Genomic DNA, 26,937 nt, shown 5'->3' on the forward strand with positions numbered 1-26,937 from the left:
GACAAAGTCAAAGGAGGGAAAGATTGAGGGTGGGAGGTGGAGGTGAGTGGAGCAGGGAAAAGTGGTGGTGGAAAAACATAGACAACTGTGCTTGAACAACAATAGAAAAAAGAAAGGAGCTATCATGCGATGGAGACCATGAGGGCAGCTCTTGCAAACCTAAGCCAGGCAAGTAAAAGCTCTCACTCATCTAAAGTTGGACAGATTCAACAAACAAAACACAGGATACCCACTTACATTTGAATTTCACAAAAACAATGAGGATGGGACATACTTTCCTAAAAATAAATTACTTATTTTGATCTGGAAAAAATAAAAATACAAAGGCCCAACACATATTTTCATTTTCTGCCACTTACCCTGGTCTCCAACAAAGGCAGGGAAGGCAGAATGGAATAGAGACACTAAAGGAGAGACTGGGGGTGGAAGCTTTGGGGAAAGAACTGAGAGAGTAGCCACCTGGATCCTGGTGTGAATCATTTTCCATATTGCAGGACCCACCTTGCTCAGGCAGACCATTCCCCTCCAAGTGGCAGAAGCCTGAGGCAAAGCAGTAGCCCTGCCCTCAGGAGGGACTCAGGCTGACCTCTGATGCTTAAGCCTGACTGGTGAGTGCAGTGACTAAATTAACAACTGAAGGACTCAGCCACAGACAGCAGATCCCTAGCTGTCTCTGACCAGGCTGCCTAAAGCCAGATGGGGTCAATATCTGACATCATCAGAGACAGATCCAGAAAGTAAAAACAGTGGTAAATACTAGATGCTATTGAGATGAAATCCACCATGGTCTTCTCCAGGATTTGCAATATTTTCTTTCCTGCATAGCTTTATAACATTTATTTCTTGTCCTTCAAGTGTGAGCACATCAAGTCACTAAATTTTATGTTATAGTTTATTTCATGTTATGTACTTTGCTCCTCTTCTCTTCCCTCATTTTACCTCCTACTTTATTCTTATTATTTTCTTTAAAAAATTTTTCTCTTTTTTAAAAGTTTTTTAAAATATATTTTATTGATTATGCCATTACAGTTATCCCCATTTCTCCCCCTTCATTCCCTTCAACCCTGCACACCCCTCCCCCGCCACCACCCCTGTAGTTTATGTCCATGTGTCACAAGTTCTTTAGATTCTATATTACCCATACTATTCTTGCCCTCCCCCTGTCTATTTTCTACCTACCTTCTATGCTACTTATTCTCTGTACCTTCCCCTCCTCCTCCTCCCACTCCCCTGTTGCTAACCATCCCTGTGATCTCCATTTCTATGGTTTTGCTCCAGATCTAGCTACCCACTTAGCTTGCTTTTGTTTTGGGTGTGGTTGTTAGTAACTGTGGGTTTGCTGTCCTTTCACTGTTCATATTTCTTATCTTCTTTCTCTTAGATAAGTCCTTTTAACATTTCATATAATAAAGGCTTGGTGACGATGAACTCCTTGAACTTGACCTTATCTGAGAAGCACTTTGTCTGTCCTTCCATTCTAAATGAAAGGTTTGCTGGATAGAGCAATCTTGGCTGTAGGTCTTTGGATTTCATGACTTGAAATACTTCTTTCCAGCCCCTTCTTGCTTGTAAGGTCTCTTTTCAGAAATCAGCTGACAGTCTGATGGAAACTCCTTTGTAGGTGACGGTCCCCTTATCTCTTGTTGCTTCTAGGATTCTCTCCTTCATTTTAATCTTGGCTAGTGTAATTATGATGTGCCTTGGTGTGCTCCTTCTTGGGTCCAACTTCTTTGGCACTCTCTGAGCTTCCTGGATTTCCTGGAAGTCTGTTTCCTTTGCCAGATTGTGGAAGTTCTCCTTTATTATTTGTTCAAACAACTTTTCCACTTGCTGCTCTTCCTCTTCCACTTTTGGTACCCCTATTTGGATGTTGGAATGTTAAAAAATACTCTGGAGGTTCCTAAGTCTCTCCTCACTTTTTGACTTCTTGTTTCTTAATTCTTTTCCGATTGGATGTTTCTTTCCTTCTTTCTTCTGGTCCACTCCATTAATTTGAGTCCCCGTTTTTTTTTTTTTTTCATCACTATTGGTTTCCTGTGCATTTCCCTTCATTTCAATTAGTTTAGCCTTCATTTGTTCCTCTAATTTGTGACTAAAATCAACCAGTTCTGTGAGCATCCTGATCACCAGTGTTTTGAACTATGCATCTGATAGGTTGGCTATCTTTTGGTAGCATAGAAGTATTGGCTCTGGGGCTTTGAGCTGTTCTTCTTGAGCCATAATGTTTTGGTCTGTCTGTGCCTGTTACTTATGAGGGGCGGAGCCTTAGGTGTTCACCAGGGTGGGGCGACTCAGTTTCTGGGTTGTGATGCTGTATGTGGGGGAAGGGTCCGAGGGAGCAATGATGTTTGTTCTGCTCTCTTTCATTTTTTGGTCCCCTCTGCTGCTTCCCAAAAGCAAACTGGGCCCTTCTGGTGCTGGTTCCTGGGTGTGTGGGCTTGTGCACCCTCCAGGACCCTGTGGGTCTCTCCAATGAACTCTCTGTGATCCTGGGAGTTTCTCCCAGCACCTCAACTCCGAAAGTTTTTTCCAATCGGTGCTTTTAGGCTTTATTTCCTGGTGCTGGGGCCCTGGTTTTCACAGTGTGTCTCACTGCTTGCTCCTTTACCTGGTTTATTGGTCTGGCTGAATGATTTGTTGTTGTCAGACTTCTGTACAGTTCAATTTTCTCTCTGTTTCGGTTGTGTTTTTGTTACTAAAACTTTCTTGTCTTTAAACTTGGTTGTGTGAGGAGGCACAGTGTTTCCACTTATGCCTCCATCTTGGCTGGCTAAATTTTTTTCTCTCTTGCTACAACTTATTTTCATTCCACGCTCTTATTATTTCTCCCTGCCCAGCCTCTCAAAACTAATTTTTCTTTTCAATAGTTGTCTCACATTCTTTTTCCTGGTATTAAAATGCCCACATTCTTTCTCCACCTTTAGCAATCTTTGCTCGAAGGTTGTGGATAGGGAAGTTGTTGCATTTTTTTCAATTTTATTTATAGATCTTCCCTATTTTTGTATTTCAAATCTCAAATTTTACTGTTCATTTCCTCTACTCTTTTTGTCATCTCAAAATTTAATTTTCCCTGTATTAGCCTCATGTTTTCCTTTTTTATTCTCTTCCATCAAGCCCTTTTCTCTTTTTCTTTTTTTGTATTCACACCAAATTTTTACTTTTCTTTTTCTTAGCCTCATTTTTGTTTCTCACTATTAGTATTCCCTCTCCTTTTAGCAACTCAAAATCACTTGTCTTCTTTTTTTGTTGTTCCTTCTTCTTTCCATCCCAACTATATTAGTTTTAGTTTATTTGTTGTTGATAGTGCTGTGGTGGGTCTTTTTCTCAAATTCAGTTTCTATTTTTTTATTTACTTTTTTTCCTTTTTCTCTCTCACTTTATTTTATGTCTTAATTTCTACTTAATCCTAATACTTTATACTTCTCTTCACTTACTCCATTCTGCATTCCTTTTTATATCTACGATGTAAATTTTACTTTCTCTCTTTGCATGGCTCCAATTCTCTACTCTTATGAGTGTGCCTTCCTCTATCCTCTCAAAATCATTTTCCTTTTCTTATAATACCCTTAATCTCTTTAAAACATTATTAATACTGGTTCATTTGTTATTGATTTGCTCATTTTTGTTAATACTGTATATGTAAAATCTGTCCATTGTTGACTGTGAGGTGTTAAAATTCTCTTTTATAAGTGTGTTGATGTCTATATTTCTTGACGTCCTCTAAGATTTTTCGTGTATATATTTGGTTGCTCCTTTGTTCAGTGCATACATGTTTACAAGCTTTATAGTTTCTTCATGTGTTCTTCCCTTTAGAATTATGAAGGGTCCTTCTGTGTCTCTTTTTATAGCATTTGTTTTGATGTCTATTTTGTCTCATATAAGTATTGTCACCCCAGGATTTATTATCTGTCCATTTGTTTGATAGATTTTTTCCAATCCTTCACTTTCAGTTTGTGTATGTCTTTTGTTCTCAAGTCTGTCTCTTTTAGACAGCATATATGTGGGTTCTGTTTTATTATCCATTCAGCTACCCAATCTCTTTTAATTGGAGCATTTAATCCATTTATATTAAATGTTAATACTGATACCTGCTCATCCCTTGCCATTTTTCCTTTTGTACTTTGTAGCTCCCACTTACTCTATGCCTTCATCTTCTTAAAGCAAGTCCCTTTAGCATATCTTGTAATGCTGGTTTCATGTACATGTATTCTTTAGCCCTCTTTTGTCTGTGAGATTTCTTATTTCACCTTACATTTTAGTTGAGAGCCTTCCTGATAGAATAGTCTTGATTGCAGGCCTTTGCTTTTCATTATTTGGAATATTTATTGCCATTCCCTTCTGGCATGTGGTGTTTCTGTTGAGAAATCAAATGCTGGCCTTATTGGATCTCCTTTCTATGTTACTGTTTCTCCCTTGCTTCTTTTAAGAGTCCTTCTTTCTCTTTAAAACTTAAAGGACGGAAAACTCTACTTGAACAAGAATTTTTTTTTAAAAAACGGCATGTTAATTATAATATCTTTTGAAGTGGGCCTCTTTACATTTATCTTGGTTGGGACACTTTGTGCTTCTGTAATTTGTTTGTTTCTATTTATTTTTATTTTTTATTCAATTGTTTTTCAAGTACAGATTTCTGTCTTTTACTCCCATCCCAGCCCCCCCCCCCCGTGGCCCCACCTCCCTCCCATTTCCACCCCTGTTAGTTTTTGTCCATGTGTCTTTTGTACTTGTTCCTGTGAATCCTTGAAATTTCCCCTTAAATTCCCTCCCCTCTCCTCTCTGGTCCCTCTCAGCCTGTTCTTTATTTCAGTGTCTTTGGTTATATTTTGCTTGCTTGTTTGTTTTGTTGTTTAGCTTTCTGTTAAAGGTGAGATCATATAGTATTTGTCTTTCACCGCTTGGCTTATTCCACTCAGCGTAATGCTTTGCATGGCTTTTCATTTCTCTAAATTAGGGAAGTTTTTGTCATTATTTTTTGGACATGTTTTCAATCTCTTGCTCCTTTTCTTCTATTTCTGGTATTCTTATGATTTGAATGTTGTTATATTTCATGTTGTCCTAAGCTAACTTCATACTTTTTTAGTCTTTTTCCATGCTGCTGTTCTACCTGGGTATTTCTTTCTACTTTGTCTTCCATCTCAAAAATTCAACCCTCTGCTTCATCCAGCATGCTTATGATTCTTTCTAGTTTATTTTTATTTCAGTTATTATATTCTTCATTTCTTCCTGGTTCTTGCTTATAGTTTCTATTTCTTTTTTTCATGCTGTTTTATTCCCCCTCAGTTCATCATAGTTGTCACTGAGCCCCTTGAACATCAATACATCCATATTTTTAAATTCTGTCTTATAGATTGCTTGCCTCATTTTCATTTCCTTTTACTGGAAGTTCTTCAGTTACTTTCAGTTGGGGGTTCTTTCTTTGTCTCTCAATTTTAGACAACTCCTTTAGTTTGTTTCTGTGTTTCAGCATGCTCTGCTTCACCTGTGTCCTTGGGGTGGTCTTCTCTGTTAGGGGTTCTGTGGCACTCAGTGTTGCAGTCTCTTTCATTCTTTTGTCATGGTGCTCTAGGGTTGCCTTTTCTTCTGTTGATGAGTGCTCTCTTGTTGTACTTTGTCTTTACATCTTGATGGCTTCTTTGTTGGTGGGTTCCCCCCTTCAATGAGATTATTGGTAGTCACATTTTGTATGCGCCCCTTCGAAGCATGCTTGCACATGCTGGCTTCCAAACTTAATGTCAGCTAAGATTCTGTTGGTGGTTTCTTTTTTTTTTTTTCTAATATCAGCTTAGTGTCTCATTTGGGTTCACAAGCAAGTGGGCTCACCTCCCACCTACTTCACAGCCATACTCCTTTCCTTGTCTGTGACACTCTTTATTTCACATTATATTTTATTAATTACTTTATTTATTTAAAAAATATTGTTGCTCAATTACAGCTGTCTGCATTTTCCCCCCACCACTCCTCTCATCCCAGCTAAATCTACCTCCCTCCATCGCTTCTATGCTCCCCCTTGGTTTTGTCCGTGTGTCCTTCATAGCACTTCATTCCCCTGACAAATCATCCCCCCATTATTCCCTCCCACCTACCTACTGGTTACTGTCAGATAACCAGTAGCTCTTAATTTCTGGTTGCTCTTAATTTCAATGTCTCTTGTTATACTTTGTTTGCTTTTTTCTTTTCTTGAATATGTTCCAGTTAAAGGTGGGATTGTATAGTATTTGTCCATCACTGCCTGTCTTATTTCACTTACCACAATGCTCTCCAGTCCCATCCACGCTGTTGCAAAGGGTAGGATCTCCTTCTTTATCTATGCTGTGTACATTGCACTGTGTAAGTGTACCATAGTATTTTTATCCACTGATTTACTGATGGGGAAGCAACCTAAGTAGGTTGCTTTGGCTATTATAAATTGTCCTGCTATAAACATTGGGTTGCATAGGCTGTTTTGGAATGGTGTTTCAGGGTTCTTAGGATATAAACACTTAAGTGGAATTGTTGGGTCAAAAGGCAATTTCATTTTTATTTTTCTGAAGAAACTCCATACTGTTTTTGACAGTGGTTGCACCAATCTGTGAAAAAGTTTGGAAATCTTTCATGTTCTTGAATTTTTTGGAAAGGTCTGTGAATAATAGGGGGTATCTCTTCCTTAAATGTTTTGTAAAATTTTCCTTTGAAAACTCCTGGTCCAGGGCTTTTGTGCATCAGAAGTTTTTTGACTACTGCTTCAATTTTGTCAGCTGTTATTGGTCTGTTCAGGCTTTCTGCTTATTCTTCATTCAGTTTTGAAAGGTTATATTTTTCTAAAAATTTGTCCATTTCACCTAGGTTTTCAAATTTCTTGGCATATAATCCTTCATAGTAATTTCTTACAACCTTTTGTATTTCCGTGGTATCACTTGTAATTTCTCCTCTTTCTTTTCTGATTGTTTTTATTTGAGCCCTCTCTTTTTTTTTCTTGACAAGTCTGCTTATAGGATTGTTGATTTTGTTTATCGTTTCAAAGAATCAGCTTCTGGATTTTAGTCATCGTGTTCTTTTTTTTTTTTTAAGATTTTATTTATTTATTTATCTTCAGAGGGGAAGGAGAGAGGGAGAGAAACATCAATGTACGGTTGCCTTTTGTGCGCCCCCTGCTGGTAGTTAGCCTGCAAGGAACCGGCCTGCAACCCAGGCATGTGCCCTGACTGGGAATCGAACCGCGATTGTCTGGTTCGCAGGCCCGCGCTCAATCCACTGAGCTACGCCAGCCAGGGCCTCATCATGTTCTTTAATTCTACTCTGACCTTGGTTATTCCCTTCCTTCTACTTGCTCTGAGCTGTCTCTGTTGTTCCTCAAGTTCATGTAAGTGTAGAGGTAGGTTGGTTATTTGAAATGTTTCTATCTTTTTTTTTTAGGTAGGGCTGTACTGCTATGAACTTCCCTCTCAGGACTGCCTTCTCTGTGTCCCATAAATTTTGAACTATTGTGAGTTTATTTTCTTTTGTTTCCAGAAACTTTTTGATTTCTTTCCAAATCTCATTCTTGACCCATTTATTGTTTAATAGCATGCTATTCAGTCTCCATGAGTTTGAGTGTTGTTGAGTTTGTTCTTTCAGGTTGTTTTCTAGTTTCAGGCCCTTGTGGTACAAAAAAATGCTGGATACAATTTCAATTTTCTTGAATTAGTTGAGGCTTGTTTTTTGTCTTATCATGTGGCGTATGTTTGAAAATGTTGCATGTGAATTTGAAAATAATGTGCAGTTTGCTTCTTTGGGATGAAAGGCTCTATATATATCAACTAAGTTCACTTGATTGAGGGCATTGTTCAATGCCACAATATCTTTGTTGATATTTTGTTAGTGAGATCTGCCCATTTTCACAGTGAAGTATTAAAATCCCCTACTATAATTGTGTTGCTGTCAATATCTCTCTTGAAGTCCTCTAAGCTTTTGTTCATGTATTTGGGTGTTCCTATTTTGGGTGCACATATATTCACAATGTTTATGTCCTCTTGATGGATTCTTCCCTCGAGTATTACGAAGTGACTTTATGGGTCTTTTTTTTTGGACCTTTTTTAAAAAGTTTATTTTGTCTGATAGAAGTATTGCTAGCCCAGGATTTTGTATATGTCTACTTGCTTGGGATATTTTTTGTAACCCTTCACTTTCAGTCTGTGTAGGTGTTTTGTTCTGAGGTGGGTCTCTTTTAGGCAGCATAAGTGTAGGTCATGCTTTCTTATCCACTCAGCTATTCTGTTTCTTCTGATTGGGGCATTTAATCAATTTACATTTAAGGTTATCATTGATAAGTACTTATTCATTGCCATTTTTCATAACTGTGTTCTTCTGTCTCTCACTGTTTTTCTTCCTATTCTTAAAGCAGTCCCTTTAGCATCTCTTCCAGAGTTGGTTTGCAGGAGGTATATTCTTTGACTCTTCTTTTGTCTAAGGAAGCTCCTTATTTGGCCTTTCATCTTAATTGAGAGCCTTGCTGGATAGAGTAATCTCATTTGCAGGCACTTGGTTTTCAGTACTTGGATTGTTTCTTGCCATTCCCCTCTGGCTTGGAGTGTTTCAACTGAGAAGTCAGCTGCTAATGAGTTTTATTCGGGCTTTCTTGTATATTATTTCCTGTTTATCCCTGGAGCTTTTCAGGTTCTCTCTTTGCCTTGGAATTTTGCCATTTTAATAAGGATGTGTCTTGATGTGGGCCTCTTTGGGTTCCTCTTGAACGGGACTCTGTGTTTTGTGGATTTGTGTGACTTTTTCTCTCACCAAATTAGGGAAGTTTTCTGTCATTACTTTTTCAAACAGATTTTCTAACCCTTGCTCTTCTTCTGCTCCTTCTGGTATTTGTATTATATGGATATTATTATGTTTCATGTTGTATTGCAGTTAACCCCTCTTCATTCTTTCTGAGTCTCTTTCCTTTTTCTTGCTCTTTCCAGGTATTATTTGTTATCTTTTCTTTTTCCTCACTGATTTGATCCTCCGCTTCATCTAGCCTGTTTTTAAATCCTTCAACTGTACTCTTCAATTCAGAAATTGTATTCTTCATTTCCTCATGGCCCTGTTGATAGTTTTTAATTTCTCTTTCATGTTGATATTGTTCACAGCGAGTTTATTGTAGTTTCCCTGTAGTTTTTTGTAATTCTCTATGAGCTCGTTGATCTTCCTTATAACCATTGCTTTGAACTCAATATCTGATACTTGACTTGCCTCTAGTTTATTTAGCATTCTTTCTGAGGCTTCCTCCTTTCCTTTCATTTGGATATTTTTTCTTTGTCTTCCCATTGTTTGTGAGACTCTTGTTTTCAGCCTCTGCTTCTTATATTGATATTTTCTGACTCCTGGGTTTATGGAGTGAATTTTTATGGTAGAAGACTTGTTAGATTCAGTGGTGCAGTCTCCTTGATCTCTTGAGCTTGCTGGCCCTGGGCTGTCATTTATGTTGGCTCTCTGCATGTCTTTGAATTTTGACTGTTCTTGGGTCTTTCTTTGGTGGGTCCTTCCCTCTAGCTGGTTAACTGAGGGTCAGTCCATCCACCATGCCTTGTATGCTGTTGTGCAGATGTGGACAGGTTGTGTTGAAGATGGTTCTTCTCTCTGTATGAGGTTTTGAGGCTTCTCTCTTGTCCTTGTTCAGTTGTTTGTTCTGCATAATTTCTGCACCATTTAGTTGTATTTCCAGATTGTCCCTTGGTGGGGGTTAGTGTGGCTTCTACTCCCTCCTTTACTTTCTTCTGTTGTTATCTTCTGGTGGTTCTTTGTTGGTAATTTTCCTGTTCCAACAGGTATCCCGGTCTTCACAACTCCCACCTACTCTTTTTTGTGATCAGTTGGAGGGGGAAAGCAAAATAGTTTAAGACAGTGAGAGTATATTCTATGGTATTTAAAGTACCAATCCATGGAGAAGAGATCAGAGATCCTTTAGATATGTATAATGTTAACCGTGATATTTCATTCAACTAGCCATTTGTTACAAAGGATGGAAAAAGATAAGACTCTTCTTGTGGGGGGGGGAGGATTGTGAGTTGTTGACCTTTTGGGAGGTCAGATTATGAGGTAAAGTGAGAGGAAAGTATAGAAAATAAGTGTAGTGTGTGAGAGAATAGAGTTAACTGCCACAGTAATAAAGTTCCAGAAACAGTGAAGTGACCAAAGATCCAGGAGGCATTTGCAATAGGATGGAACAGCAATCATTTACAATAGTAATGGAGCAACAATCATATGACAGAATCTATGTTATCTGAATAACAAGAAACGGAAGCACAAGAGCTGGACTAGTGTGCTATTGGAACACAAGTGTGGTGGAAGAAAGAAATTGAAAAATACACAATGAAAGACAGAACAAGGGATACTGGTCAAACAATGCAAATTAATAAACAAAGTAAAGGCTACAGAGAAAGAAGAGAAATTTTAAAAAGGCTAATAAAATAAAAGATGTAAAAATAATGGAAAATAATAATACAAATATACAGTAACTTGCTTGTTGTCTGGAATAACAAAGTGGAATTTGTCTCACTGTCTCAGTTGCAGGAATGAATCCTCTTTGGGGCTAATTGTGGTCCTTTCACAGCTCCAGGTTTCAGTGTCTTACTTGTGGGAATGCAAAAAGAAAAGAAGGAAGAAAAGAATAAGGAGTTAATAAAAAAAAGAAAAATAAAGCTTCCTGCTGGCTTAAAACTAGCCAAGCCAATTCTGCTGGTCTTCCTGGCTACAGCCTTCTGAGGGTAGATTTGTTTCACTTTTCTCCCTTCCTGTGATTGTACATGGATGGGGGCTAGGTCTAGGCATCATTCTTTATAGTTGCTCAGCCTCTAGCCCAATTCCTGAGTTCACTGCTGGGGCTCCTGTGAATTTGTGCCTAGCCTACGCCTTCTGTCCATCAGTTGTGCTGTACTTGAAGTGCACCAGTTGGGGGCAACTCACATACCACCTTCTTGCTATTTTCTGTCCTAGATGCTAGGGACTCTCAGTGTCTCTTTAGAGTAGTTTGTTTCCCCCACTGAGTCAAGTCTTTCTGAGCCCTGCTGCTCTCCTCTGCAGGGACATCTCCAGCTTCTTCCTAATGAGTCATGTGACAGTGCAACGCTGGGGTGCTGCCAAGGCTGAGGGGGTCAGACACCTATGTGTCCTCCTCTGCTGCTGTCCAGGGGGTGGTGGGTTAGGCGCACAGTGCTTCAAGGCAGCAGGGTCAAGTGCGCTAAGTCCCCTGGCTGTGGGTTGGAGTGCTAGGCCTCAGATGCTGTGGCAGGATCGCAGTCACAGGCCTGCAGTGTTGGCCTGCACAGTCCTAAGGCTGTTTACCTGAGTGTTCAGCCTCTGCTGCTGCTTCTGGGGAGGCTGGGGTGGTACAAAATCTTATTTCTTTTTTTTAATATTTTATTTATTTATCTTTAGAGGGGAATGGAAGGAGAGAAGGAGAGAAATATCAATGTATGGTTGCCTCTCGTGAGTCCCTTGCTGGGAACTGGCCTGCAACCCAGGCATGTGCCCTGATTGGGAATCGAACCGTGATCGTGTGGTTCGCAGGCCCGTGCTCAATCCACTGAGCTACACCAGCCAAGGCAAAAATCTTATTTCTTATTCCACATTCACCCATTAATTTTAGCATCATTTTCCATTGTCTTGTTGCTGTGACAGTTATAAAATGGAGATTTTTTACTTAAATGAGGCAAAGATTTACTTAATAAAATTAATAATTTTAGTGGGAACAATTCATTGTCATTTAAAACATTCACAATATTGTGAAACAAACACCTCTATATGGTCCCAAAACACTTTCAGCCCACAATACAGAACTCCAGACTCATTAGGCAATTATTCTTTATTTTCTCCATTTCCCAGCCATGGCAACCACTGTTTCAAGAGAGACGATTTTTATCCCTGGCTGGTGTAGCTCAGTGGATTGAGCGCGGGCCTGTGAACCAGACAATCACAGTGATTCCCAGTCAGGGCACATTCCTGGGTTGCAGGCCAGTTCCCGGCAGGGGCCAGTTCCCAGCAGGGGATGCACAAGAAGCAACCATACATTGATGTTTCTCTTCCTCTCTCCTTCCCTTCCCCTCTAAAGATAAATAAATAAAATATTTTTTTAAAAAAAGAGAGGCAATTTTAACACCCTTAAATAGGAAAACAAATCACTACTCTTCGTGAATTAACAATAACAATAATTAAAAAACAGTAAATTTTCTTTTATTACACATATAATTATTATAGCAAAAACAAAAATATTAAGGAAAGAAAAATTTGTGCAAATACTATTTTGGTAATTACTGTATTACAAAACAAATACAGAGCTTAAAATATTTTATTTATTTATATTTGGAGAGAGGGGAAGGGAGGAGAAAGAGAAGGAAAGAAACATCAGTGTGTGTTTACCTACCATACACTCCACAACCCAGGCATGTGCCCCAACTGGAAATGGAACCAGTGGTCCTTTGATTCGCAGACCAGCACTCAATCCACTGAGATACAACAGCCAAAGACAAATGTAGTTTTTATTTCTGTGTTTGCTCTGCAAATTGAAATAATTAACAATTAAAGAATAATGCATTTCACTTTTAAAGATAGTATTCAAATTCAGTGAAAAACTTTATGTTCTACTACAGAAAAGTTTTGCATATCTCTTTAAAATATATACATCTTGAAATTCACACTTAGTTTTTCTGATTTAGACATAAATAAAAAACAGTAATTACATAAATAACAGAAATGTAAAAACTGAGTTTCTATTTGTTTTATAATATGTGTGATTTCATTGTTTATTTATAAACTACTGTATAAAAGCTTGAGCATGTGTGTCACACATTGTGACAGTATTTTAGCCCGGAAAGGTGCTGGAAGAAAGTTCACATAATTCCAAATCATTAAGATCAGACTTTAGAAAGGAGCAGGGTAGCTGAGTCAAGTTCTGTCTGGAGAGAGATATGTAACAGAGTATTATCCAAATAAAATATCTTGTGTAACTACTAAAGATAAGTACTAACAATGTATTCATTTGAATCTTACACATTTGAATCTCACACATGCCAAATTTTATGTATAGATATAATTTTATGTATATGTAATATACAATTACACATATCTATATGACTACATTTGTTATCTACATGTATAATACATGTGTATAATTATGTATGTATATGTCATTATATAACAATGCACATGCATATATGTTCTAATTCTGTATGTATATTCAATTATGTATATATGTCATTATATGTATAGAGGAGTGGTGGTTATTAGAGGAGGGCAGTTTTTACCATTGTGATTATCTTCTGCATCTGGTAGGAAAACAATGACCTTAGAAGGGCAATGATGTTAGAATGATCTTTGGCAGTTTCTTGTATAGTGAACAAACATTTTCCATATATTACAGGCAATGTACTCCTAGGTATTTAGCAACAAAAATAAATAAAACATAGAAACCAAAGACTTTCACATGGATATTTATAGATTTATTTATAATAATCAAAGACAGGAAGTATATGTTTCTCACCTAGGCAATGAACAATCAGATTGGAATCTACTAAGCTATGGAAATGACAAAAGACTTAAATATAAGTCAAGGCACCACAAAATTCCTATAGAAAAAGATAGGCAAGAAAATTTCAGCTATTCCACACAGCAGTATTTTCACTGGTATGTCCCCTAGAGCAAGAGATGTGAAGAAAAGAATAAATAAATGGGAATACATAAAATTACAAAGCTTCTCACAGATAAAGAAAATATCATCAAAATGAGAAGGGAACCAAATATATGGGAAATATATATTTGCCAAAGAATCCTCAGATAAGGGTTTGATCTCCAAAATATATAAAAAACTCACACAACTCCACTCCAGGAAGACAAACAATCCAATTGAAAAATGGGCAAAGGACCTGAACAGACACTTCTCCAAGGAGGACATACAGAGGATCCAGAGACACACAAAAAGATGCTCGGTATGGCTAGCTATCAGTGAGATGCAAATTAAAACCACAATGAGATACCACTTCACACCAGTCAGAATGGCAATCATAAGGAAATCAACAAACGAGTGCTGGCAAGGTTGTGGAGAAATAGTAGATGCACTCTTGGTGGGAATGCAGGCACAGCCACTGCAGAAAACAGTATGGAATTTTCTCAAAAAACTAACAATGGAACTGCCTTTTGACCTGGCAATTCCATTCCTGGAATTATACCCCAAGAATTCTGAAAGAGCAATTCAAAAGAATCTATGCACCCCAATGTTCATTGCAGGGCAATTTACAATAGCCAAGTGCTGGAAGCAACCTAAGTGTCCATCAGTAGATGAATTTACATGAGGGAATACTAAGCAGCAGAAAGAAAGAAGGAACTCCTACTTTTCACAAGAACATCAGTGGAACTGGAGAGTATTATGAAAAGTGAAATAAGCCAGGTGGTAAAAAACAAATACCATATGATCTCACCTATAAGTGGAACCTAAATGAACAAAATGAGAAAAATAAAAGCAGACACATGGAAATAAATAAAAAACTGACAGTGACCAGAGGGAAGTTAGGAGGTGAATAATGGGAGAAAGAAGGGGAAGGGTCAAGTAAAGGAACCTGTAAAAAGTGCCCATAGATGAAGACAATGGGGGTTGAGGTTTGAATTTGGAGGTGGGGGGTGGATAGGACTGGGTAGAGTAATAAGGGGGGGGAATGCAGATAAGTGTAATTGAACAACAGTGCAAAATATGTTTTAAAAAAATGAAATGGCAACTACTGGTACTTGAAAGTGTGTGAATGAATCTAAATGATATTAGCTATGTCAAAGTAAGTGGACCCAAATAAGATACTTCCAAAGATTAAAACTACAGGGGTAGAAAAGAGGTCAATGGCTTTCAGAATATCAAAGTGGGAAATGTTCATTATTAATGGAAATGGGAAGTGTTTTGAGGTAGTGCAACTTTTTGCTTGTTTCTTTGTTTATACTTTCATAATAAAATATTGTACTTATGTATTTTTATCTTTTTAAATTGACTTTATTGGGGAAGCGTTGGTTCAAAAAACCATATGGGTTTCAAGTGTACGACTCAATAAAACATCATCTGCACACTATATCATGCACCCATCACCCCAAGCAAAATCTCTTTCTGCTCATATTTACCACCCCACCTTTGTACCACCTCCACCTATGTACCACCTCCCTTTTCCTCTGGTTATCATCACACTGTTGTCTTTATCTATGTGATATATATATATATATATATATATATATATATATATATATATATATATATATATATATATGTCTTTGTTTGGTTAATCCCCTCACCTTCTTTCATCAAGTCCCCCAATCTCCTTCCCTGTGACAGTTGTCAATATATTTCATGTATCCACACCTCTGTTTCTATTTAGTTTGTCAGTTTATTTTGTTCATTAATTCCACATATAAGTGAGATCATATAATATTTGTTATTCTCTGACTGGCTTATTTCACTGACAACAATATTCTCCAGGTTCATCCATATTGTCACAAATAATACAATTTTTTTCTCCTTCCTTCCTTCCTTCCTTCCTTCCATCTATGTCACTATCTCTCTCTTTCTTTCTTTCTTCTTACTGCTGAATAATATTCCATTGTGTAAATATACCACAGCTTTTTTTATCTACTGATGGGTACTTGGGCTGTTTCCAGAAAAATGTCTATTGTAAATAATTTTACTATGAACATAGAAGTGTATATATTTGAAGCATTTTTTGAGACTTTTTTGGAAATATTTCCAGAAGTGAGATTTCTGGGTCAAAAGGCAGTTCAACTTTTTAATTTTTTGAGTAAACTCCATACTGTTTTCCACAGTAGCTGCACCAATCTGCATTCCACCAACAGTGCACAAGGGTTCCCTTTTCTCCACATCCTTGCCAGCAGATAACTGTTCTGTTAGGTGTGATGTAATATCTCATTGTGTGTTTTTTTAAGATTTATTTATTTATTTATCTTTAGAGGGGAAGGGAAGGAGAGAAATATCAATGTGTGGTTGCCTCTCGTGAGTCCCCTGCTGGGAACCTGCCTGCAACCCAGGCATGTGCCCTGACTGGGAATCGAACCGCGATCGTGCGGTTCGCAGGCCCGCGCTCAGTCCACTGAGCTGCACCAGCCAGGGCTTCTCATTGTGGTTTTAATTTTCATCTCTCTGATGGCTAGTTATGATGAGTATTTTTTCACATGTCTATTGGTCATCTTTATGTTCTCTTTGGAAAAGTGTCTATTCAGGTCCTTTCCCCATTTTGTATTAGATTGAGCTCCCTTTTCATTTTCTTTTGCTTTACAAATCTTTTTAGTTTGATGTGGTTCAATTTATTTTTTTCTTGCCCAAGGAGCTATATCAACAAAAATATTGCTACAATAGATGTCTAAGATTTTACTGCCTATGTTTTCTTCTAGGTTTTTGTAGTTTCATAGATGACATTTAAGTCTTATATTTTTTGAGTTTATTTTTATTTGTGGTGTAAGTTGCTGGTCTAGTTTCATTTTGTGTGTGTACCTGTTCAATTTTCCCAATGCCATTTATTGAATAAACTGTCTTTACTCCATAGTATGCTTTTGTCTTCTTTGTCAAATATTATCTGATCGTATATGTGTGGCTTCATTTCTCGGCTGTTGGTTGTTCCATTGATCTACATGCCTGTGCTAATACAAGTATCAGGCTGTTTTGATTATAATAGGCTTGTAGCATAGTTTCATATCAGGTAATATAATACTTTCCACTTCGTTCTTTTTTCTCAAGATTGCTGTGGGTATTTGGGATCTTTTTTGGTTTCTTATAAATTTTTGGAATATTTGTTATAAATCTGTGAAATGGTATTGGTTTATTTATTTATTTATTTAGTTGATTAGTTAGTTTTAGTCTTCAGTTGAGAATATGTTTATTGATTTTAGAGAGAGAGGAAGAGAAAGAGAGAAACATCAATGTGAGAGAGAAATATCAATTGGTTGCCTCCTTGTATACACCCTAACCAATGATCAAATCTACAACCCGGGTATGTGCCTTGACCCTTATTGAACCTGCAAACTTTTGGTGTACTGGCCCCAAACAACAGAGCCACCTTGCCAGGGCTGCCATTGGTATTTTAATAGAAATTATGTTGAATCTATAGATTGCTTTAGGTAGTATGGACATTTACATTCTATTGATGTAAATGGAATGTACATCAATACATTCCATTTACAGGATTGGAATGAACACAGTATATACTGTTACTTATTTATATCTTCCTCAATTTCTTTCTTCAGTATTCTGTAATTTTCCAAATATATGTGTTTTACCTCCTTGGTTAAATTATCATCCTTGGTTAAATTACCTCCTTGGTTAAATTAAATCCTACGTAATTCATTTTTTGTTGTTATTGAAATTGTGAGTGAGATTGTTTCCTTAATTTCTCTTTCTGGTAGTTCTTTATTGTTGTACAAAAATGCCACAAGTTTCTGGATATTAATTTTGTATTCTTCTACTTTGCGGAATTAACTTATTAGGTTTAGTATCTTTTGTACTTTAAATGTGGCCATAGTTATACAATGTTGTACATTTGTTAAAACTTACAGTAATTTACATGAAAAGCATGAATTTTGTTATATGGGAATTATACCTTATTTAAAAGAAGAGATAACATATAACCACCCTTAAGTGTGGGACTTTTTCTTTAAATTTTATTTTTTTCCATTACAGTTGTTATTAATTCATATTAGTTTCAGGCGTACATCATAGGATGTAGACAAACACGAACTTTATAGTGTTCCCCCTGATATTTTTTTCAGTACCTGCCTTGCAACATATGTAATTATTATAATATCATTAACTATATACTAGTATGTAGTTCTTATATCAAAATGTGAGGAATGAAGCTAAAATCTCTTTTTTCTTCTTTCCTCAGAGCTTGGTTGCTCCACAGCAACCCCTTTATTTACTATAGTTTAATTTCTGCCTTTTCCCACCACTTTGGTTTTCTGACACTCATACATGTGTGTGAGACATTTCATCAGTGACCTTAAATATTATTGTTTCTAGAACAATAATGCTGGGAGAATAGACCAAAATATTAGACTAAGATTGAGAAAGTTTGCATTCTAGTTTTGGCTATGTCATCATTTCATTTTGTGACCCTGCCCAATCACTTCTCTCAGAGATCCTTTCCTTTCTCTATAAAATGAGAAAGTTGAGCTAGATGATCTCAGAGATCCCTTCAAACTTCAATGCTTCATGATTCTATCTAGGAATTAGGCTTAACATATTGAAAATTAAGATGCTTCATCATTTCTAAACTCATGTTTACATACAGGAATCTTATTTGCCAATGCATTATTACGGATTATTCATGCATATAAGTTTCTTCAGGAATATTTTATTTTGTTTACATTATGACTTTATTCAGAGTTTGATCTTTGTGGAAATAGCGTTCTTTAGCAGAAAATCTGCTTAATGATGAAGTCAAGTAATTGATGATAATTTGATTATAGGAAATTATGAAGTTCACCCAAAAGTGGAAAGCTGATTTTCATCCTAATACTTTCAACTTTCCAGTTTCAATTTTCACTTTAGACAAAGTTTATTAAGACCATATGTGCCAGTATCTATTTATTACAATTTTATTTTTTGCACATGGTGGAACTCATATTTCATTTATTAAACAGGTGATAAACTACTACAATGTATAAAGCCCATTTCTATTTTAAGAAGGCATAGACACATCAAAATCCACTACTGTTACCGAACAGAGAGTACAAGCAGGAGGGAATACTTGGCCCACCAAGGGATGCCAAAAACTGCTACAGAAAACAGAGGCCCCTCCCAAGGACAGTATACTAATATCTACTGGGCTCTTCTGTCCCCCGCCAATTGGAAAGACATCTCTCAATGCCAGAGATTTGTGAAAAGGAAACCAAATGTTTATTTAATGCTATTCAGACCTAATGCCTTCATTAAAATATCAAAGTCTTTGCCCTGGCTGGTGTAGCTCAGTGGTTGAGCGCTGGCCTGCGAACCACACAATGGTGGTTCGATTCCCAGTCAGGGCACATGCCTGGGTTGCAGGCCAGTTCCCGGTTCCTGGCAGGGGACGCACGAGAGGCAACCATACGTTGATATTTCTCTCTCTCCTTCCCTTCCCCTCTAAGATAAATAAATAAAATCTTAAAAAAATTTATAAAAAAAATCAAAGTCTTTAAGGGTATACACCTACACACACACACACACACACACACACACACAATGCTCCCTTCTCCCACTGTCCCAACTCTGGTACCATAAATCAGGAAAAAGAGCACACGTTCATTTTTCAGGTCGCTGGCATTGTGGGCTGTGTTGCCTGTCCAGGCAGGATCTCCAATTAATCCAAAGTCATGGGGCACCTTCCACTAGCAAGAGTTCTTTTTACCAAGTTCTAGTCAAAGTCTTTTCTGCTTTCCAGGCCACTTGGCCAAAGGGAGCGCCCCAAAGCCGAGTGGGCCTCTTCTACCAAAGCTGCAAGGGTCTGCACTCCACCAAAATCATGTGTCTTTCTTCTTCACCTCGCCACAGAGATCTTCATTCTGGCAAAACTGCATGGTTTTCCCTCTCACCTGGGAAAGAGGGGGTCCTAACACTGGCAAAACCACATGGCTCTCACTTTTATGACTGCAAGAGGGGGGTCCTAACTCTGCTGAAACCGGGTAGCTCTCTCTCCTAATGGCTACAAGGGTCTACATCTTTCCAAAACAGCGTGGCTCTCCCCCTCACCTGGCCAAGAGGGGGTTCTCACTCTGCTAAAGCCACATGGCTCTCACGCATGCACTGTCTCAGAGGATCAACCCCCAGTTACATACTGGGTAGAAGCCACTCCCTTCTCCCTGGCCCAGAACTTGGCCACAGCTATTTAACATATCTATGAAACCAGTTAAAGGTTAAAGATATGTTAAATGATCATTCCAGAGGTTGGCTGCAAAACTGTTGCTATGCAAAACAACTGTCAATGGCCCTGTTCCATTTGTCCCTTCCCCCAACTGACACCTGGGGGTGGTGAGGACATCTTAATAATATTTCCTATACACTTTGAGTTCTGGACACCATTCCAAATCTTTTTTGGGCCCTGACTTGGCTGCACCATGTATCAATACAACTGTTTTTTTCCAAGTTGAAGACCTGCTCTCAGACACAAAGGTTCTTGTAATTTGTGTAGCAGATTTTCCCAAACTATTTACATCATGGAACCAATGGAAAGATAATACAAGGGTGGGCAAAAGTAGGTTTAAAGTTGTGAGTAAACAAAACAAAGAGTTTATTCTTGTATTATTATGTATTACTTATAATGCTTATTACTATTATTATTAACCTACTTTTGCCCACCCTTGTATTTGTACAGCCTCCTGGGATAAATGGACAAAGCAGCTCAGAATATTTGATAAGTCCAGGTGATGCAGCTGCCTTAGGTCCCAATCAGCTAGCCTGAGTGTGAACCTTTCATACAACTGTAAACCATTTGTAACATCTGGCTTTGTCCTGTATTCTACCCTTACCCACAGCCAAAAGACCACTTATATAAATTTAATAAATTTCAGGTGTATGAAGATGAAAAAAGGTGGCCCTGACTAGTATAGCTCAGTGGATAGAGAATAGGCTGGGAACCAAAGGGTCACCAGTTCAATTCCCAGTCAGAACATATGCCTCCGTTCTGGGCCAGGTCCCCCAGTATGGGATGCTCAAGAGGTAACCACACACTGATATTTCTTCTCCTTCTCTTTCTCCTCTTCCTCTATGTCTAAAAATGAATAAATAGAATATTTTCAAAAAGAAATATACCAGGCTATAGTTTGAGGCAATATGCTGGATTCTGAGGACTGCAAGGAAGAAATAAATGCAGTCTCCTGTGGGAGTGACTTCGGGAGGGGAGGACACAATATAGCTATATGTGAAACATAAAGTAAATGTTGTATTATTATGTATTAATTACTATATTATTTTCCATGTGAACAACTGTAAACCTAGTTTTGCCCCATTCAGTATATCTTTACATGTGTGTGTGTGTGTGTGTGTGTGTGTGTATTTACTTTGTATAAACCTTCCATGGATAGATTGATAAGTCAAAAGATATGAGTATTCTTAATTTTGTATTGCCAATTCCCCTATATGTTTCTTCAATGCCTATCTCATTAATAGTAAATGTGATTGTTTATATTCTTGCATAACCACCAACTTGTAAGATGAAAATATTTACTCAGTATTTTAATTTGTTCCTTGAATTTGTTAAGTATGATTACTGTAACTATGGTGTTGGTGATTTGCTTATTGTTGTATTGGACTTAAATAGTTTAAATATCAATGCAATGACATTTAAATGCATTATAAATGTCTTTCTGGGTCTGCAGTTTATTTTTTTACTCAGTTTGTGTATCTTTAATTCAACAAGATATTTTTTTTTCTAAATTAAATTGTATCCATTGTTTCCTTAGTCATTTGTACTATTTTTAGTTCAGTTTAACAAATGCTCCCATATTCTGATGTAGAAAGTTATTTTTCTGTATCTTTGATAGCTTTCAAATTCTGTTTTTTTTTTAATCTTTGGATATGGGAACTGCCTGTAATTCATTTTTGTAAAGAGCACTATGTAGTCATTCAATTAAATTATTTTTATATCTGGATAACTAATTGTCTAAACACTGATTTGTAATGGCAACTTTTTCATATATCAAAGGCCCATGTATTCATCAGTCTTTTCCTGGTTGTCCTTGCCATTCCATTTGTTTTTTTGCCTGTAACTGATCTAGTACCACATTGACTTAAATAGTATGGTTCCTGCAAAATCTGAAGAATTGATAAGGCAAGTCAGCCTACCATCTTAGTTTTCTTTTATAACTGTTTTGGCAATTATTGGCTCATTAATCTTTTAATATCCATTTATCTATCAAGTTCCCCAAGAATACCTAATTGGGAATTTTCATTGAGATTTCATTAAATAAATAGTTTAATTGGATAGAAGTACTAGAATTTTATGGTGTTGAGTCTTTCCATTGATAAAATTGAATTTTTTAAGACTTTTATTCTTTTTATCATCGTTCAAGTACAGTTGTATCCACTTTCCCACCAACACTTCCCCCTCTCCACTCAACCTCCACCTCCAACCCTCAATCCTTCCCCTCTTTGGCTTTGTCCATAGGTCTGTTATACACGTTTCTTGATGTCCTGTCCCTTTTCCCGCCATTATCTCCCTCCTCTCTCCCCTCTACTTACTGTCAGTTTTTTTAATCTACTCATATCTGCTTTCATTTTCTTCTTTTTTTAATTTAAGATTTTAGTTATTTATTTTTAGAGAGAGAGGAAGGGAGGGAGGGAGAAAGAGAAAGAAAGAAACATTGAGTGGTTGCCTCTTGAGAGCCTCTCACTGGAACCCTGGCCTGCAACACAGTTGTGTGCCCTAAGTGCGAATTGATCTGGTGACCCTCTGGTTCTCAGGCCAGCATTCAGTCCACTGAGCCATACCAGCCAGGGCTTCCTTCATATTTTTAAATAACATTTTATAATGTCCTCCACAAAAATCTTTTTCCTTTTAATTATTTCCCTGGCTGGTGTGTTTCAGGGGATTGAGCACTGGCCTGTGAACCATAAGGTTACTGGTTCAATGCCCAGTCAGGACACATGCCTGGGTCGGGGGCTGGTTGCCCCAGTGGGGGCCATGAGAGAAGCAATCACACATTGATATTTCTCTCTCTCTCTCTTCCCCTTTCTCTAAAATGAATAATTAAAATCTTAAAAAGTTTTATTGTTGTTCAATTACAGTTGTTCCCATTTCCCCCCATTACTCCCCCTGCCCTCCCCTCCCCCACCTCTCACAATCAATTCTCCCCTCACCCACTATCTTTGTCCATTGGTCCTTTATACATGTTCCTTGACTTGACTCTTCCCCTTCTTTCCCTTGTTATCCCCCTCCCTCTTCCCCTGTGGTCACTATCACTTTGTTCTTTATTTCCATGTGTCTGTTTCTATTTTGTCCTTTTGTTGGATTTGTTGATTAGGTTCCACTTATAGGTGAAATCATATGGTATTTGTCTTTCACCATCTGGCTTATTTCACTTATCATAATACTCTCCAATTCCATCCATGTTATTGCAAAGGGTAGGGGTTCTTTCTTTCTTTATGCTGAGTAGAAAGAAAGAATTTCTTTCATTTCATTTCACTGTGTAAGTGTACCAGTTTTTTTTATCAATCATTTGCTGATGAGCACTTAGGCTGTTTCTAGCACCTGGCTATTGTAAATAACACTGCTGTGAACATTGAGGTACATAGATACTTGTGAATTGGTGTTTCAGGATTCTTATGGTATAATCCCAGCTGTGGAATTTCTGGGTCAAAAGGCAGTTCCATGTGTAGTTTCTTAAGGAAATTCCATACAGTTTGCCACAGTGGTTGTACCAGGCTGCATTCCCACCAAGAGTATACCAGGATTCCCTTTCCTCATATCCTTGGCAGGACTTGTTTGTTGATTTGTTAAGGATGGCCATGCTGACAAGTGTTAAGCAGTAACCCACTGTGGTTTTAATTTGAATCTCTCTGATAGCTGATGATGTTAAGTATTCTTTTATATCTCTTATAAAGAATATATCTTTTATATTCTTTTATATCTCTATGTGCCATCTGAGTGTGTTCCTGAGGAAAGTGTATTTTCAGGTCCTTTGCCCATTTTTAATTGGACTGTTTGCCTTCCTTGTGTTGAGTTCTATGAGTTCTTTATATATTTTGGAGATCAAACCATTGTCCAAGTTGTCATTGGCAAATATGTTTCCCCATACACTTGGGTCCCTTTTCATTTTGCTGATGCTTTCTTTAGTCCTGCAGAATCTTTTTAATTTGGCGTAGTGCCATTTTACCACCTATGTTTTCCTCTAGGACTTTTATGGTGCCATGACATATATTTAAGTCTTTTATCTATCTGGAGTTTATTTTGTTCTATAGTGTAATTTAGTGGTTTAATTTTATTTTTAATTATATTTTAAAGATGTTATTTATTTATTTTTAGATGGAGGGGTAGGGAGAGGGAAAGAGAGGGAGATAAACATCAATGTGTGGATGCCTCTTGTGCACCCCTCACTGCTGATTCAGCCTGCAACCTAGACATGTGCCCTGACTGGAAATTGAACTGGCAAACGTTTGTTTCTCAGGCCAGTGCTCAGTCCACTGACCCACATCAGCCAGAGCTTTTTAAGTATATCTTATTCACTGTACCATTATAGCTGTCCCATTTTTTCTCCCTTTTATTCCCTATCCACCTTGCACACTACCCACCCTCCAGCATTCTACCCCCCTTTAGTTCATGTCCATGGATTGTAAATATTCATTCTTTGGCTTTTCTATTTCCTATACACTGCTTAACCTCTCCCTATTTTATGTCTACTGATCATGCTTCTTATTCCCTCTATCTTCCCCCCACATTCTCCCCCTCCCCTACCCCACTGATAACTTTCCACATGATCTTCATTTCTGTGATTCTATTCCTGTTCTAGTTGTTTGCTTACCTTTTTTGTTTTTTTTTTTTAGGTTTATTTGTTAGTAGTTACAAGTTTGTTATTATTTTACTGTTCACAGGTTTTGATCTTCTTCTATTTCTTAGATAAGCCCCATTAATATTTCATATAATAAGGGCTTGGTAATGAGGAACTCCTTTAACTTGACCTTATCTGGGAAACACTTTATCTGCCCTTCCATTCTAAATGATCTATTTTCTGGGTGTAGTAATCTTGGCTATAGATCCTCACCTTTCATGACTTTGAACACTTTTACTTTTCCAGCTCCTTCTTGCTTGTAAGGTTCCTTTTGAAGAGTCTCATGGGCACTTCGTTGTAGGTAACTTTCTCCTTTCCTCTTCCTGCTTTTAAGATTCTCTCATTACCTTTATTTTTAAAGTATCGTTTATTTTTACAGAGAAGGAAAGGGAGGAAGCAAAAGTGGGAGAGAAACATCAATGTATGGTTGCCTCTCATTCACCCCCCACAGGGGGACCTAGCATTGAACTCAGGTATGTGCCCTGATTGGAAATAGAACTGATGACACTTGGGTTCATAGGCTAGAACTCAATCCACTGAGCCACACCAGCCAGGCTTCTCTTTTTATCTTTAGTCTTGGGTAATGTAATTATGATGTGCTTTGGTGTTGGGGACCACTCTGTATGGTTTCGGAGATTGTAGCCCTGCAAGGGCAGGCTCTGAAAGGGGCTAGTAAGTCTCCCTGGAAAACCAGGTCATAACACAGGTGGCAGGCATAACTTGATTCTAACACTGGGGGTCCCTTGGAAATCAGGCCTGAAATGTACATTTTTGCCCTTTGAAGCCAGTTCTGCTCAGCAATAAGCCCTGTTGGTATAACCCAGATGTTTGAGTTCAAGGTATAAGGAGTGAAACTCCCTACTTCATGATATATACCTTTAAAGACATCTGGCATTAGCATGTCTTACAGACCCTAACCTTTAAAGATTTCTGTTTCTTCAATTGTTACCTATAGATAGTGTTAGATTTTTTATGACTGTAGCCTTGTTGGACATTGATTGATAAGCTATGCACGTGTGCTGTATCTCCATTCTCTTCCAAACTCTAATAAAAACTGTGTTGGAGAAGGGCTTGGGGCATTCTCCACTAGAGGGAATTGCCACCCCTTTTCCTGCTGGAGTAACAGGATTGTGTCTGGGACAACTCTTTATTCTCATCTGCAGAGGCTTTATTCTCATCTCGCTGGCCAGAGTTCCCCTCATCTGGTGCCTGGGACATGGGCAGAGGCTATGAGGCATCAAGCCATTGCTGCAGATGAGGGTAAAGGTACCTGAGGGTACCACAGGTAAAGGGACAGTAGTACCAGGAGCTTTCTGGTTATACCAAAACTATGTGTAGGGTAAGGGAAAAGGGATTTCTTCCAAGGCTGCCTTCTTTGAAACAGTTTTTCATTCAATTCCACCTTTTCTCCTCTCTCTGCCTCTAACCATTCAGGAAAATCACCCTCAGTTAGAAATTAACTTGAATAAGTGCTCCAGTCCCAGCTGGACTCTGAAGACAAGAGGTACTTCCTCCCCACTGCCCAAATCTGTGGGCATCCATACTTGAGTGGGGGTCCTGTGGGGGTGTCTAGGGTTATTCCCTGAGATGTGCAGGGGCCTCACAAGGAACTCCAATCACAGTAACTTAATTTTGGTTCAGCTGCCAACATGGGTTCAGGACTTTCTAAGGAGCAGTAGATGTATTCTTGGCTACTTCGGCAGCATCTTCAGGCTGCAGGATGTCAGGTTAAAAAACAGAATTTAACCAGCTTATTAAAGACAATAAATATGTTTGATCCATTCATTTACTGATGGGCACCTAGGTTGCTTCCAACACTTGCCTACTGTAAATTGTGTTGCTATGAACATTTGGGTGCATAGGTTCTTTTGGATTGGTGTTTCAGGGCTCTTAGGATATAATCCTAGCAGTAGAATTGCTCAGTCAAAAGGCAGGTCCATTTTTAGTTTTCTGAGGAAATTCCATACTGTTTTCCATAGTGGTTGTACCAGTCTGTAATCCCCCCAACAGTGCACTAGGGTCCCCTTCTCTCCACAACCTCTCCAAGACTTGTTTAAAGACAGAAAACTGTATTTTAACAACAATTAAAGTAAAATAAATAAAAGACAGTAAAGAATTATTGTTCATGGTTTCCAGGTAAAGTTTCTCCCAGATTTAGAAGTGTGTGAAAAAGTAGGACAGAAATTGAAGTGGTACCAGGAGAACAGGGCATCAATAAGACATCAGAATTTATTGATCTGGAGCCATAGTTAGAATGGCTCTCATCTCTATTCACACTAGCAAACCTCATGATCAGAAAAATTCAGAGGAAAAGGAAGGGACCTGTGGGGCAATGGTGGGCATAGTTGCTAAATCTAATAATAAAAATCCACAGTGTCCCCTAAAAGGAGGAAAAGTCTAGCCCAGAAACAGAAGGGGACCTGCCTTTCCAAGCACAGGGAA

The sequence above is a fragment of the Sturnira hondurensis genome, unplaced genomic scaffold (assembly GCF_014824575.4).
Source record: "Sturnira hondurensis isolate 20B ecotype Veracruz unplaced genomic scaffold, ASM1482457v3 Scaffold0022910, whole genome shotgun sequence".
NCBI classification, from domain to species: Eukaryota; Metazoa; Chordata; class Mammalia; order Chiroptera; family Phyllostomidae; genus Sturnira; species Sturnira hondurensis.